At 53.5% G+C, this 12,882-nt stretch overlaps 1 protein-coding gene across 4 annotated transcripts in view; it reads right to left on the bottom strand.

Annotated features, from left to right (window-relative positions):
- St3gal4 (ST3 beta-galactoside alpha-2,3-sialyltransferase 4) overlaps positions 1-12,882 on the bottom strand; it is a 46,058-nt gene that overhangs the window by 25,780 nt on the left and 7,396 nt on the right. Inside the window, exon 1 of one of the 4 annotated variants that reach the window (XM_050120005.1) lies at positions 12,309-12,475. The exons of the other annotated variants lie outside the window; for them this stretch is intronic. The gene's annotated coding sequence lies outside the window, so the exon portion shown is untranslated. Of the gene's footprint in view, positions 1-12,308; positions 12,476-12,882 lie in introns of those variants that run through there. 4 annotated transcript variants of the gene reach the window in all.

The raw sequence follows: 12,882 nt of genomic DNA, 5'->3' as shown, positions 1-12,882 counted from the left end.
TCGGGAGGCAAGGGCAGATGGATCTCTGAGTTCCAGGCTAGACAGGGCTACATAGGGAAACCTTGTCTTAGGGGAAAAAGACAGTAAAGTTAGGTGCACAGCAGAAACAGCAGCCCATTCGGACCGCAGCCTCCTACACCCATGGCACTGTCTTACGTGCCACCAAGAGCTATAAACAAGGGGCTGGAGAGATGGCTCAGTGGTTAAGAGCATTGCCTGCTCTTCCAAAGGTCCTGAGTTCAATTCCCGGCAACCACATGGTGGCTCACAACCATCTGTAAAGAGGTCTGGTGCCCTCTTCTGGCTGCAGACATGCACACAGACAGAATATTATATACATAATAAATAAATAAATATTTAAAAAAAAAAAAGAGCTATAAACAAGATGACAGGCCCACGGGTATAGATCTGACACATAAGTAGAGACAGACATATGACAAACAGAGACATTATGAAGGTAATGTAATGATGACTCATATTATGAAGCCTCTAACTAAAGGCAGTGATGTATACCTGGGCAGGTCCTCTACAGTCTGGTTAGGACTATCCCTCTCAGAAGCTGGCTTTAACCTGAGCTTACACGGGATAAGGACAGAAGGTTCTGGACTGAGAAAAACACAATGACCCCGCATTTGTGAGGTGGAGAGAACAGAAACAAGTCCAACATGACTGCTGGTGATTAGAGAGAGCCAACTCAAGGATGTCACGTGTATCAGGGGCTCTAAGACCCTGCATGGGCCACCCAATGAGCAAGGGTTGTCTAGATGTCATAGAAAGTCACAGCAGGGTATTAGTGAAGGAATGACACGATGGGTTAGATTTTAGAAGATCCCTGGAGCGATTCTGCAGCTTCTGGGAGGGCTTTCTTTCCATTCTGAAGGCACTCTCTGTGCTCCTGCTCCAGTACACTCTTGTTCACTGATGACAAGTGTCCAGGTCCCCTGCCTGGGATCATGACCCCAGGACCATATTCACACCCACACCTCAGAAGACAGCCACTAGCAGGCGAGGGAGGGATGGGGGCAATGCTGGGGGGGGGGTCATTCCACTCTTTCCTCTCTGCAAGTGCAATACCTCTGACAGCTGATTGTTAGTGCCCGGGCTCAGGGCTGGTTCCAGCTGACACAGCCAGGCAGCTAGACCTTGGACAAACTTTCGTAGCCTGGGTGGTACAGGCACCAATACTCCAGACAGTGCCCATTACTAAGTTGCCTCCTTCAAAGTAGCGTTGCTACCTCAGTGAATGATCCTCTCTAGCTCAAATGGAGGTACCCTGACTTACAATGGGACTAGGTCCCAAAACAGTCTCATGAGCTGACAATACTACAACTCAAAAATGCAGCTAATATCCATGCTCTAAGAGCTGAGCATCCTATCTTAACAACCCCGTCTACTGCTGGGCAGGCAACAATGTCCATCCTGTGATCGTTGGGCTGGCGGGGTTCCGGAGCCTCCCCTTCGCCAGCATCACAAGATAATCATCCTGCACACCACTGGGCTGGTAAGGGGCAAAATGCAAAACTCTAACTATGGTTTCTACTCAGTGTGCACTGCCCTGACACACTAGGGTTGCTTGTTTTTACTCTTTGTAAAGTCGTGTGCCATTACAATTCTTTTCCCCTTTTCCCTTAAAGCAAACTTTGTTAAGTTGAGAACCATCTTTGTTCCCTCAGTCTCCAAGCAGGAACAAGGTAGAGAAATGTGTAGTCCGAGAATCCCCACAGAGGTGAATAGAGGTTTGCTCAGAGCTCCACACCTGCTACTGGCTGTCAGCTCTTATCCGGAGTCACTGGGAGAAGCCTCTCCCCACACCCAGGTCATTTCTGTAGAACTGTACTCCCTCTGCCCTTCCCAGGACATAAGTCAGCTCTAAGTGGACTCATGGCCTTGAATGTTCTTGAATCAGGCCTCATAAGGAAATCTATATATCCATAGGGAGAGCTCTTCAGAATTCCTAGGAAGAACTCGGAGTTAAAGGTAGAAGGAAAGGTGTAAAAGATTGGGCTGTAAAGGGGTGGTGCAGTGGAGTCAAGCAAAGGCCTCCTAGAAGGGATATGCAGAGTGAGGTAGGAAAATTGAGCCCTTCCCTTCCTGTATCAGTTTGTCTGAACACAGACACACACACAGACACAGACTTACACACACAGGCACGCACACATACACAGATACACACACAGACACACATAGACACAGACACATACAAACAGACACACACACATGCACACAGACACACACATACACAGATACACACACAGACACAGACTTACACACACACATAGACACGGACACACATGCACACAGACACACACATACACAGATATACACAGATACACATGCACAGATACACATGCACACAGAGACACACACACAGACAGTTTTCCTCAGAGTAAAAGCAGATGATGAGGGCAGGGGAAGGACGGGGCTGGTGTTCTGGGTACTGTGGAAAAAGACCAGGCTTTGAAGTCCTTTTACAACAGACCCTCTGGGTTGACAGGCTGGCTGGTGCTCAGGTTTACAGAGGCCACCCAGGGCCATCTCTTACCCAGCTGGCCCCTTGTGGGGAGGGTAGAAATAACTGTCTGAGCACCGACAGCTCCATCACACCACAGAGCCAGCCCCTTCCCCAGCCAAACTTGTGTTGCCTCAGTAACACCTACACTCAGCCCCACATGGCAATAACTTGCACATATCTCTCAGACTGGCTGCTACTATAAACACACACAGCATCACAGTGGCCTCCTACATACACACGAGTGCTCACAAACACAGCTCTCCCTCCTTTCCTTCCCTACCCACTCCACTGCCACATACAGCTTCTGCGGTCTGCTGGGCCCCATCGGCCAGTGAACCCTCTTCCGCCATTCCTTGGTGGTGCACTGCTCTCTGGTTTCTTCAGTCTCAGCTCTGACTCCAGCTGTTTGTTTGTTTGGCTGCAGGTCCCTGGAGCTATCCGCCAGGGAGCCTGGAGCTTCGAAGAGCGGGGAGTGGTTACATCTGCTCTCTGGGGACCTCTGAAAGTTGGAGAAAGGGAATCCCTGATCCTACTGCCTCTGTCCTTCCAAATCCAGCTGTCAAGAGGAAAGGTCACCTCCTGTCGTCCTCAGAAGCAGTAGGAAGGGGGACACCAAAGAGGAGGCCGCAGGACTATAAACAGAAGGAAGACACAGGGCACAAGTCCCGGAGAGGCATTTCGGCCACACTAATGGACTCCTTGAAGGTGTCCCCACAGGGCTGGAAAGTCCTAGTAAGCCTGTGCCCACAGCCCTGCACACGGCAGAGGAGGGAGGCTCTTCCCGGCCTGACACCCACAGCCTGCACTACCATCCTCCAGGAATGTTCAGCTCTCTATCTGTGCCTAATCTAGATGAGGGTCTGACCTCTCAGCTCACTGAACACCAAACCTAGAAAGTCCTAAGTCCCCTAGGTTCTCCCATTGCCTCCCCTACCCTTACCCCCCACTCACCCTGCTCAAAGACTGCGGGCTCAAGCCTGAGACTTCAGCATCCACGGGATCATCCCAGCACCCAGTATGGAGGCAGTAAAAGCCCAAGACTCCAGCCAGTCAATGCCTGGGGTCTGAGGATTCTAGTGTCCAGTCTTCAGAAGATCTGGGCTTCACCCCACACCCATGTTCCCCTGGAACAGCAGGGCCAAGAGTCCTGCTGCATAGCTCTGGGCAGAGATCACAAAAGAGCTGCAGCAATGCCATGGGTCAAGACACACGTCCAGACTTCCATCTATGAGACCCAAACCCCCGTTCGGGATGACCAGCATCCTGGCCAGCAGCACTTCTCGCCACCCTTGTAGGAGCCGTATTTCTCCACAGGCTGGATGTGCACTGCCTTCACAATACTTTTCCTGATGCAGAAAAGTTTTTTCAAAGAGAGAGAATAAACAACAGGTACCAGGAAAACCAGAAATTGAGACACAGAGAAGAAACAGACCTGGAGATAATCTAGAAGGATGAGTCCCCATAGGGGTGTAGGCATCCCTGTAAGGCAGGAGAGGCCAGAGACCCCACATATTCTCCGGGTCTCTTCTAGTGTTCATGAAGTGCTCAGGTCCCGGGCTCGGCTCTGGTCCCCACCCCTACTCCAGGGCACACCTAGCTCTGGCCAGCTCACCTGGCCTTGCTGGCATATCAGCCCAGCTGCTCCTGAAAGAGGATATTTTCTTCCCTCTCCATTTGTACAGCTGCTGAGACAGTGGTGTGGAGAAGAGAACGGGGTGACGCAGGGGACAGGACCACAGATGGAGTCCATCAGCAGGCTGAGTGGAGTGTAGGGACAGCCTGGTACGGTGCAGGGAAGAGCCACTTCCTAATCATTGCAGAAGGAAGTAGCCCAGGGTTCCGGAAACAGGGCTGCTCTAGGACAAGGGAACAGAAGCCCAGCGGCAAGGGAAGAAAACGAACCACTTTTTATTTTATTTATTTGTTTGTTTTTAGACAGGGTTTCTATGTGTAGCAGTGGCTGTCCTGGAATTCACACTGTAGACCAGACTGGCTTTGAACTCACAGAGATCCAACTGCCTCTGCCTCCCAAGTGCTGGGATTAAAGGAGGCCTGGCTGCGCAGAATCTATTCAGTTCAAAGGTGAGGTCAAGGACTAACTTCTCAGGCCTCACTCCTAAACAGGTCCCACAGTCCTTTCTTAGCTGACATTGACTGATGGGAAGGGACCAAGGGGAGGAAGACAACACTGAAAGGAAGGGTGCTACACCTGAAAGTCACCCCCTACCCACTGCTGGAGGTAGGAAATAGACCGTGATGTCAAAACCTACCCTCTTCCCCCTCAGTCTTCCTCTCGGTGGTCTCACCAGTTTTCTCTCCCAAGCCCCTTCCTGGTGTCTCCTGGTCTCCATCTCCACCTCCTCTTGTACCTCCCCTGCCCCCACTCTAGTTACATAAGGGGCCTGAGAACACACAGAGGGAGCTTTGTTGTCAAACCAAATCCATACGGAGCCGCAATCAGCCAAGGCAGCTGTTCCCCATTCCGTCCGCCTTGGCAGGACTGAAACTCTGGGCAGGAAGCCCCTACACGCCTCCATTTGGGAAGACAGGGGACAAACACTGGCCCCAGGGCCCCTGGGCAACTGAATGGGTGGCCGGGGATCAGTCACCACTGTGTGGGACCACTGCAAAGAACCAGCTGGTCACTAAGAGAGAACAAAGCCTCAGTTCAAAGCCAAGGTCATGAAGACAACAAAGAAGCAAACTCTAAAGCAGGAGCCAGCAACATAGTGCCAGGCCCTGGGTAAGGAGTGAAGAGCCAAGCGAATGCATCCCAGGTTCTGCTCACACACGGACATATGCCCCTACACTCTCTTGAACAAAGGTTACCCATGCACACCCTCACATACACACACACACACACACACACACACACACACACACACAAGGTGTGCTCACTGGCAGGGGGCTGGGAAGAAGCCTCTCTGTTCTGGTCAGCTCTCTCCAGTAGGTGCCTCTGAGGCAAGACTGGGAGCTCTGGAGAGCTGAAAGAGATAAAAGAGGGACCTAGAAAGTGAAGAGGCAATGAATCTGGAGAGAAGAACCCACAACGCTGTGAGGACAGCCAACACTCCAACAACACACCCTCTCCCCCAGCCCCTCAGCTCTCACTCTGTCAAACAGACATGGCCAGTCGAGTCTAGTCCAGGCCACTGGGCATTTCCAGACCATTCATTTTAGCTCACCAAGTCCTAGGGGGCCACCATGCCCTAGGAGAGATTACTCTTAACAACTGGGAGCGTGTTAAACAGATGGGCTGAACTAGAAAGGCACATGGGGGTTCAGGAATGAGAAAATCGGGGTCACACCATGGCTAGGCCTGCACCTTCCCTCCCTGCCTTGGGGAGAGATAGCTCCTGTGACCTTGAATACGGAGAGAGGCCTTTCCGGCTTCCACTCTATCATCTGCAAAAGGAAAGATCATGGTGCGGTCCTGGGTAACAGGCGGGTGCCAGTGCTGGGGACGCGATGGTGACAAGGTCCCGACTTGACAGCAAGACAACACTAACGCCTGCCTCTGAGGTCTCTTCCAGGGGAAGAAGTGTTGATCTTGTGCCTCGCAGCCCTTGAGTGAGGCAGCTACTATACCTGGACCCCAATAAACAGACTTCTAGTTTAGAAACCCAAATCAAAAGCAAGACCTGCCTGAGCTCACGTGTGTGAACAGAGGACACAGAAATGGCTCTGGGTCCTGCCCAGCTCAGCGCTCTTCTTCTCCAGGGCCCAAAGGCTGTCTCTGCGGAATAAAAGAAGCCAGCCAGCTTTGGTAGCGTGCTGCATTCCAGGCACTGGAAGCTATCTGAAGTGCTATCTCATTAAGGAGTGTTAATTTCTTGGAGGTGTAAATAACGCTAACAAGGCTGCTGAAGGTAGGAAAGGACAGAAGCTGAGAGAGCCTACAGCCTGTCCCCAAGGACACAAATCCCCTGGTTTCACAGTCCTGACAGGAGCACTGCCTTTGGCTCAACCCACACTCAGAGGTCCCCCCCGAACTCAGAGGAGTGATGTGGGTACAGAGTGGCAGAGGCAGAGGGCCTCGGGAAATGTTCACAGAACACTGGCTCAAGGTGACATGAAGGACAAGGGCAATTCAGAGTGGTCACTACCAAAGATGACCAAGTCATGTGACAAGACTGTGGGAGCAAAGGAGACAACAGAACCATAATAGCGTGCTCTTAGGAACAGGAGAACACTCTTGGGGGAGACGAATAGAGGTTTTGAAAGGAAAAAAAAAAACCAAAAAACTTTTTTTCTTTAAGTTAAGAAGCCTCTGTCTCAGTCTGAGGAGAGTTAACTGGAACCCAGTATGTAGAGATGAGAATAAGCCGCTTACTCCACAGACGCCACCCAACTAAGTGCTCAGCCCCCAAGGCGCCCTTCTTGGGCAAATAACAAGAAGTTGACACAGGAACAGGAAGTGAGGTTATGACTAGTCTATGCGGGGGATCTGAAAGTTACTGAAAAGGACTGACTAGCTGGACTTGGCGTAGAGAATGGGGCATGTTCTCCTCGGGGTACTCCTGCCTGCCTGTGTCTGAATACAGGATGCTCGCCCCTATCCTAACACAAGACGGGGCTGGGCCGTGTAGAGACAAGCTAGAAAGCCTGAACTACATTTTTTCCATTAACTCCTCAAAGAAATGTTTACTAAGCAATTATCTGCTAGTCACCATTCCAGGCAATAAGAACATAGCAGCGAAAGCCAAGGGCAGTGCATTTAATCCCAGCACTCTAGAAGCAGAGGCAGGCACAGTGACGAGCTCGAGGCCAACTTGGTCTATTTAGTGAGTTCTAAGACAGCTAAGGCTAAGCAATGAGATCCTGTCACAAACAAACAAAGAATACAGCATTGAGCAAGGCAGACAAGTTCCTAGAGCTTGAAGTCCTAACCGTCAGGGAGGAAAATGCCTTAAAAGTGTTCCGATCCATTGGACACCAGGAGCACACCTCCGGGTCCTTGGTCTTCCTCTCCCCTCTCCGGCCCTTGTTTCTGTCAAGGTCACTGGTATATCTCAATGACGTGCAGTGGCCATCAAAGGGGAGGTTTCTAAAGCTTTGCATGTGGCCACCTGAAGGTCCCTAGCTGGCTTCTCTCCCTGCCCAGGGAGTGACCAGAGTGCTGTGTGCTTCACGTGTGCATTTTATTTTACAGCAAGGTAAAAATAGGCATCTCTTCTCGCCGGCTCTGTGAGTAAAGTAACTGTAGCTGTTTTCCCATTCCCAGGGCTACCGGGCCCTCCAGGCTACGCCGCCAATAATTCCAAGCATCCCCCATCACCAGGGCATGCCCAGCATCCCTCCTCCTGGGCCAGGCCAGCAACCACAAAGGGACGAGATGGGGCCTTGGGGGAGTCCCTCTGGCACTCACAGAGCACGGGACAGCAAAGGTATCCTTTCTAAACCAGACACTACAGGGAGCAGTGACGTGGGCAGGTTCCCAGGCTCCGACACCAGCACAGCAGAGCCCCTCCCCTTCCCTGTGCGTCCCGGCGGTTGCCTGAGGAGGACTTTCAGCCTTGTGGGCGGTGGCCACAATTCCAAGGAATAGGAGCAGGCAGGCGGGGCAGATGGAAGCAATTACCCGTGCTGTGCTGGGAGAGAGGCGTGGGGTTGGGAGGGGCCTGAAGGAGGAGGGCCGTAGTGAGGAGTAGAGCCTTGGCCTTCCCCACTGAAAGGGATGAGAAGCCCAACTCCAGGCTAGACTTAAATTCAGGCAACCTGGAGAGGCCTGGGTTTGTACACCCACCTGCCTTTGACAGTAAATCACCGTGACCTTGACATCCTTCTTGTCCGGGTCCCTGATGGGACTGGTTAAGACAAGCTCCAGCTAGGAAGTGGAGAAAACAGGGCTGAAAAGTGTGCCTGTTGGAAACAGGTCGGTCCCAGCTCCACAGTGTAGAAGTGTTGTGACCTTGGTATAGTAATTTTCATTTTCCCTGGACTGTTTCGTTTACAAAGAGGCTTACAGGAGGTGACACAAAGTGTACTGAGCTGCTTCCCCTCCCCCTCCGTTTTTCAATTTTCCATTAAATTGTGTAAATCCGTGTCCATGAGCTTGTGCACGAGCAATTGTGGACACATACCGCAACATACGTGTGGAGGTCAAAGTACAACCTCAGCCTCTCACCTGGTTTGAGACAAGGTCTCTTTGTTGTTTACTACTGCATATGCCAAAGCTAGGCGGCCCTCCAGCTTCCAGCGATTCTCCTGCCTCTGTCTCCCACCTCACTCTAAGAACACTAGGATTACTGAGGCACACACCCACTCACTCAGGCCCTCATGCTTAAGTAAGCACCAAATCTGGCTTTAAGTCCCTTTTCTTTCTTTCTTTTGGGGAGGGTGGAGGGGGGATTTTGGGGACAGGGTTTCTCTGTAGCTTTGGTTCCTGTCCTGCAACTCGCTCTGTAGATCAGGTTGGCCTCGAACTCACAGAGATCCGTCTGCCTCTGTCTCTGTTGGGATTAAAGGCGTGCACCACCAACGCCCGGCCAAGCCCCTTTTCATTGTAACGTTATGCTTCCACGGGAGAGGACTCGGGGCAGACCATGGGAACAAGTGGCATCACTACAGCTGCTGTAGAGCTCAACTCACACCTGGAAGATTTCGGTCCAGAGCAGAAATACTGTGTGTTTTGACCTAGCACTTGCAAAACTGGTCCCGGGACTCTACAAGCTGCTTCCCTTCAGAGATGAAAGCAAGATCCTAGAGCCCCTGACCCCAGAACAGGCCTGAGCAAAGCTGCCAGCGTGGAGGAAAGGACTGTCCCAAAGCTCCAACCAACCGCTGCTGGACTTCCTCACTCACCGAGTGAGCAACTACCTCAGTCTTAGCAACAGCACCTCCCTCCCTGTCCAGTCTAGAGCAGAACCCCAGGGCTTCAGATAGAGACAATCCTATCAGCCTTCTGCACAGCAGCTTTGGGGGTCATGTGGGGAGAACTGCACTTGTGGACACCCATACTCTAAAAGCCAAAGACCAACATAACCCTTGGGTGGATTTCAGAATGGGCTCTGCCTGAGAGCAATCCTTGAGCCCACATGTGACCACCACCTCCACCTGCATTAGGCAGACACACTTCAGGAGTGTAGAAGATGTGGGGGTGCTGGGGGAGGACAGCACTCTCCTCCTCCGAGCACTCACACAACCTTCTCTGGGAAAGGTTGATGAAGGGAGGTATAGGCTAATGAGGACAGCCACTTCCTAGCCATCCCTGTAGTAACTAAGAACTTCCGGGGTTTAGGAAGAAGGAGGATCTTGAGGGCCGGAGGGCAGAAAGAGCTATGTCACCCAGCACCAGTTCAGTGTGGAAGAAGATAAAACGATGCTATGGAACTCAACGGTGGGGAGTGCAGCAGATAGAGTGAGCTCCACTCGCCCTGCCCTCCGACGTCCAATGTCTATCTCCTAGCGGCTGCAGCTTTGCCTTATCAAAGTCTGTTGATTCAGCCTTCTGACCTTCCTAGTGCCCCATGCTCCCTCCCGAAGCCAGAGCCTGGCAGCTTGCAACTGCTTGGTATCAGCTGAGGCAGAGTGATGTCCTTCGTCTAACACTTGGTGCAAACCTTGAACCACTGTGACAGGAGAGGTTCCCTACTTCATTGGGCAACCTTGGGAGAGAACAGAGGCCTGAAGTAGCCTGCAGAGCAAGAGCAGACAGCAGCCCCGGGGGAGTAACTGCAGCCTGGCCATGACTCTACATGGTGCTATGAAGTGGAACTGACCTCTGTTCCTCCCTACCCAGGGAAGAAAGGAGTTTCTTCCCGGGAATTTTGACAATTCCAGAAATGGGCAGATTCTTAGTTCTACCCGGAAAATGAAATTCTGTGAGGCTAAAACAGCTGGCAGGGTAGAGGGGCTGAGCACTCTGTGGGTGAGTCACTGCTTCAGGGAAGGGAGCAAGGGAGCAAAGGGGCGAAGGGACGATAGCCTAGAGGGCACCCGGAGCTTCCTCACTCCTGGTGAGATGGGGGCTTCCTCTCTTCCAGCAGCCCCCCACTCCCGAGCTAAAGATGCATTTTCAATCTAAAAGCTATGCAGGCAACTCTGGAGAAAGAAAAAAAACCGTGTATGAGTGCTTTGCCTGCATGGATGTATGTGCACCACATGCATGCCTGGTGTCTATAGAATCCAGAAGAGGGTGTTGGATCCCCTGGAACCGAAATTAGCCATTATAGAGTGTTCGAGAATTGAGTCTGGGTACCCTGCATTACCACCCAGTGCTCTTAACCACTAAGCCATCTCTCCAGCCCCAAAAGGTGGTTATTGAGACTGGGTCTCATGTAGCGTCGTTTGGCCTCAAACTCCATAAGGAGCAGAACCCAAGTGCTGGGATCCCATCTCCTGAGTGCTGGAACTATAGGCATGTACCACCACCATAAGTTTAAACATAACGGGTCTAGACAGCCAAGCGCCTTGCCGAGAGCCTCCCTTATCTCCCCACCCCGCCCCAGTACGCAGGGAAGTGCTCCACCACACCCCCCCCCCGTTCCTAATTTACGTTTATGACTTCTGTCTACATCCTCCTCTTTATCTCCACTGTCACCCTGAAGTCTCTGGGGGCCAGCCCCAACTCCTGGCTCGCCCTGGACAAGCACTAAGCTCCCTATGCTCTCCCTCGGCAACAGCACAGGCTACCAGGGGTGCGCAGAGTAGGGGGCAGGGACAGAAAGTTCGAGAAAACTGGGTACCCACTGCGGTCTCAGAGGGCATTTGCAGGCCAACTCCCAACAGAGCAAAACACGTCTAGTTATTTCCCAGACTCTATGTAACCGGCACCTCCTAGGCAGCACTCTAGGGCTGCTTGAGAAAGTAAGGTAATAATAATACATGTAGTTTCAATAGGAAGTACACAACTCTCTGCGCCAGCACTTTCCCGAGGACTTACGTAAACATTATCATTTAAAACCTCCTAGGCAGAGGCCTGGGGGGCCAAGTGAGGTCTGTTCCTGTACCGTGGAACAGGTTCATGCCCCTGTAACAGATAACCTACACTGGCACGGCCTACACCCCTAGCCTGCAGGCAGTCTTCTCAGCCTGGCCCTGGGGATCCAGCCCGGAGAACGAAGAACACAGCAGATCAGGCCTTATAGACCAGAAAAGTCTACACCCCCCGCCAAGACTGGGAATGGCAGACACGTTGGCATCTCCGGGCTGCCCAGAGGTCCCAGCCAGCAGGAATCTCGGAGAGGCACCCAAAACAGACATGAGAAGGGTTTTGCTTCCCAGCTCAAGCTCAACCTATTCAGTCCTATTCCTTCCCAATGACCACCACCCAGACAACTTGGAAACACAGCTGCCTAGGCCCAAAGACCCCCTCATATCGCGGCTGACTCCTTGGACACAGCCGGTCTGCGGTTGGCAAGCCCACCTTTGGGCTTTGCTCAGCGACCTTGCAACTCCAGCACAAGACAGACCCTGCAAAGCTTGTCACCTCTAGCAAAGCCGGCCCACATGTCCTGGACTTCGGGGGATGCTAGAGGTGGTGGACACCTATTCAGCCCGGGCGCAGGAGCGACAAGGGTGGGGGTTAGAAACTTTCCGGAGAATTGTCCCGTTTGTTCACTCCAAAAGAGCGAGACGAATCAGGCTTCCCGCGAAAATCGAGTCCAGGAAAAGGGACCCAGCTCCCCAGGGCTGTGGCCGCACCACATGGACCCCGTGCAGCGTGGCGTCCACGTGCCGGGCCCGACCACCTCCCCGAGCCGTGGCGCGAGGCTGGAGCCCCGGCCGCCCCGGCAGTCCCGGCGCTCCCCGCCCTCCGCCGCGGGGCCCCAGAGCCCGGCAGCCGCGTACTCACCCTCACGGGTGGAGCGGGGCGGGGCGAGGTAGATCCGCGCGCAGCTCCGATCCGCTAGGCGCCCGGGCTGGCGGGGCAGCACTGGCGCAGCGGCTCCGCTCGGCCCGGTCCCTGTCCCAGGAACGGGGCCGGCCTGGGAGCGGGCAAGTCCGCCTCGAGGGGAGGCGGGGGCCGGGGCTCGGGCGGGGGGCGGGGAAGGGGCCGGACACGCTTGCGCACACGGCCGGGAAGCCAACAGCCGAAAACGCCGCGCTGGAGGGAGGGTGCAGAGGAGGGAGGGGGCCGCCGAGGGAGGGAGGACGCGGAGAAAGGAGGGAGCTGAGGAGGGAGGGTGGGCTCCGGGGAGGGAGGGCGCGCGCAGGAGGGAGGGTGGGGGCGCGGGGCCGCTCGAAGACTGGGGTTGCCGTGGAGGCCTCCGAGGTTCGGAGAGAGGCGCCCGGAGGCCGGGGTGCGGGAGGCCGGTTCGAGTGAGGGCAGGCCCAGGGCAAGCGCTGCCTGTGTCTGGCGCCAAGATGAGTATGCCCAACGTGGTGATCCCACACTCTCCTGGGAACAATAAGGCCCAAGAAAGGCT

Source organism: Alexandromys fortis, unplaced genomic scaffold (genome assembly GCF_014885135.2).
Source record: "Alexandromys fortis isolate MF-2015 unplaced genomic scaffold, M_Fortis_MF-2015_v1.1 scaffold_168, whole genome shotgun sequence".
Taxonomy (NCBI): domain Eukaryota; kingdom Metazoa; phylum Chordata; class Mammalia; order Rodentia; family Cricetidae; genus Alexandromys; species Alexandromys fortis.
Note: the sequence above shows the minus strand (reverse complement) of the source record. Positions and strands in the feature narration are given on the sequence as shown.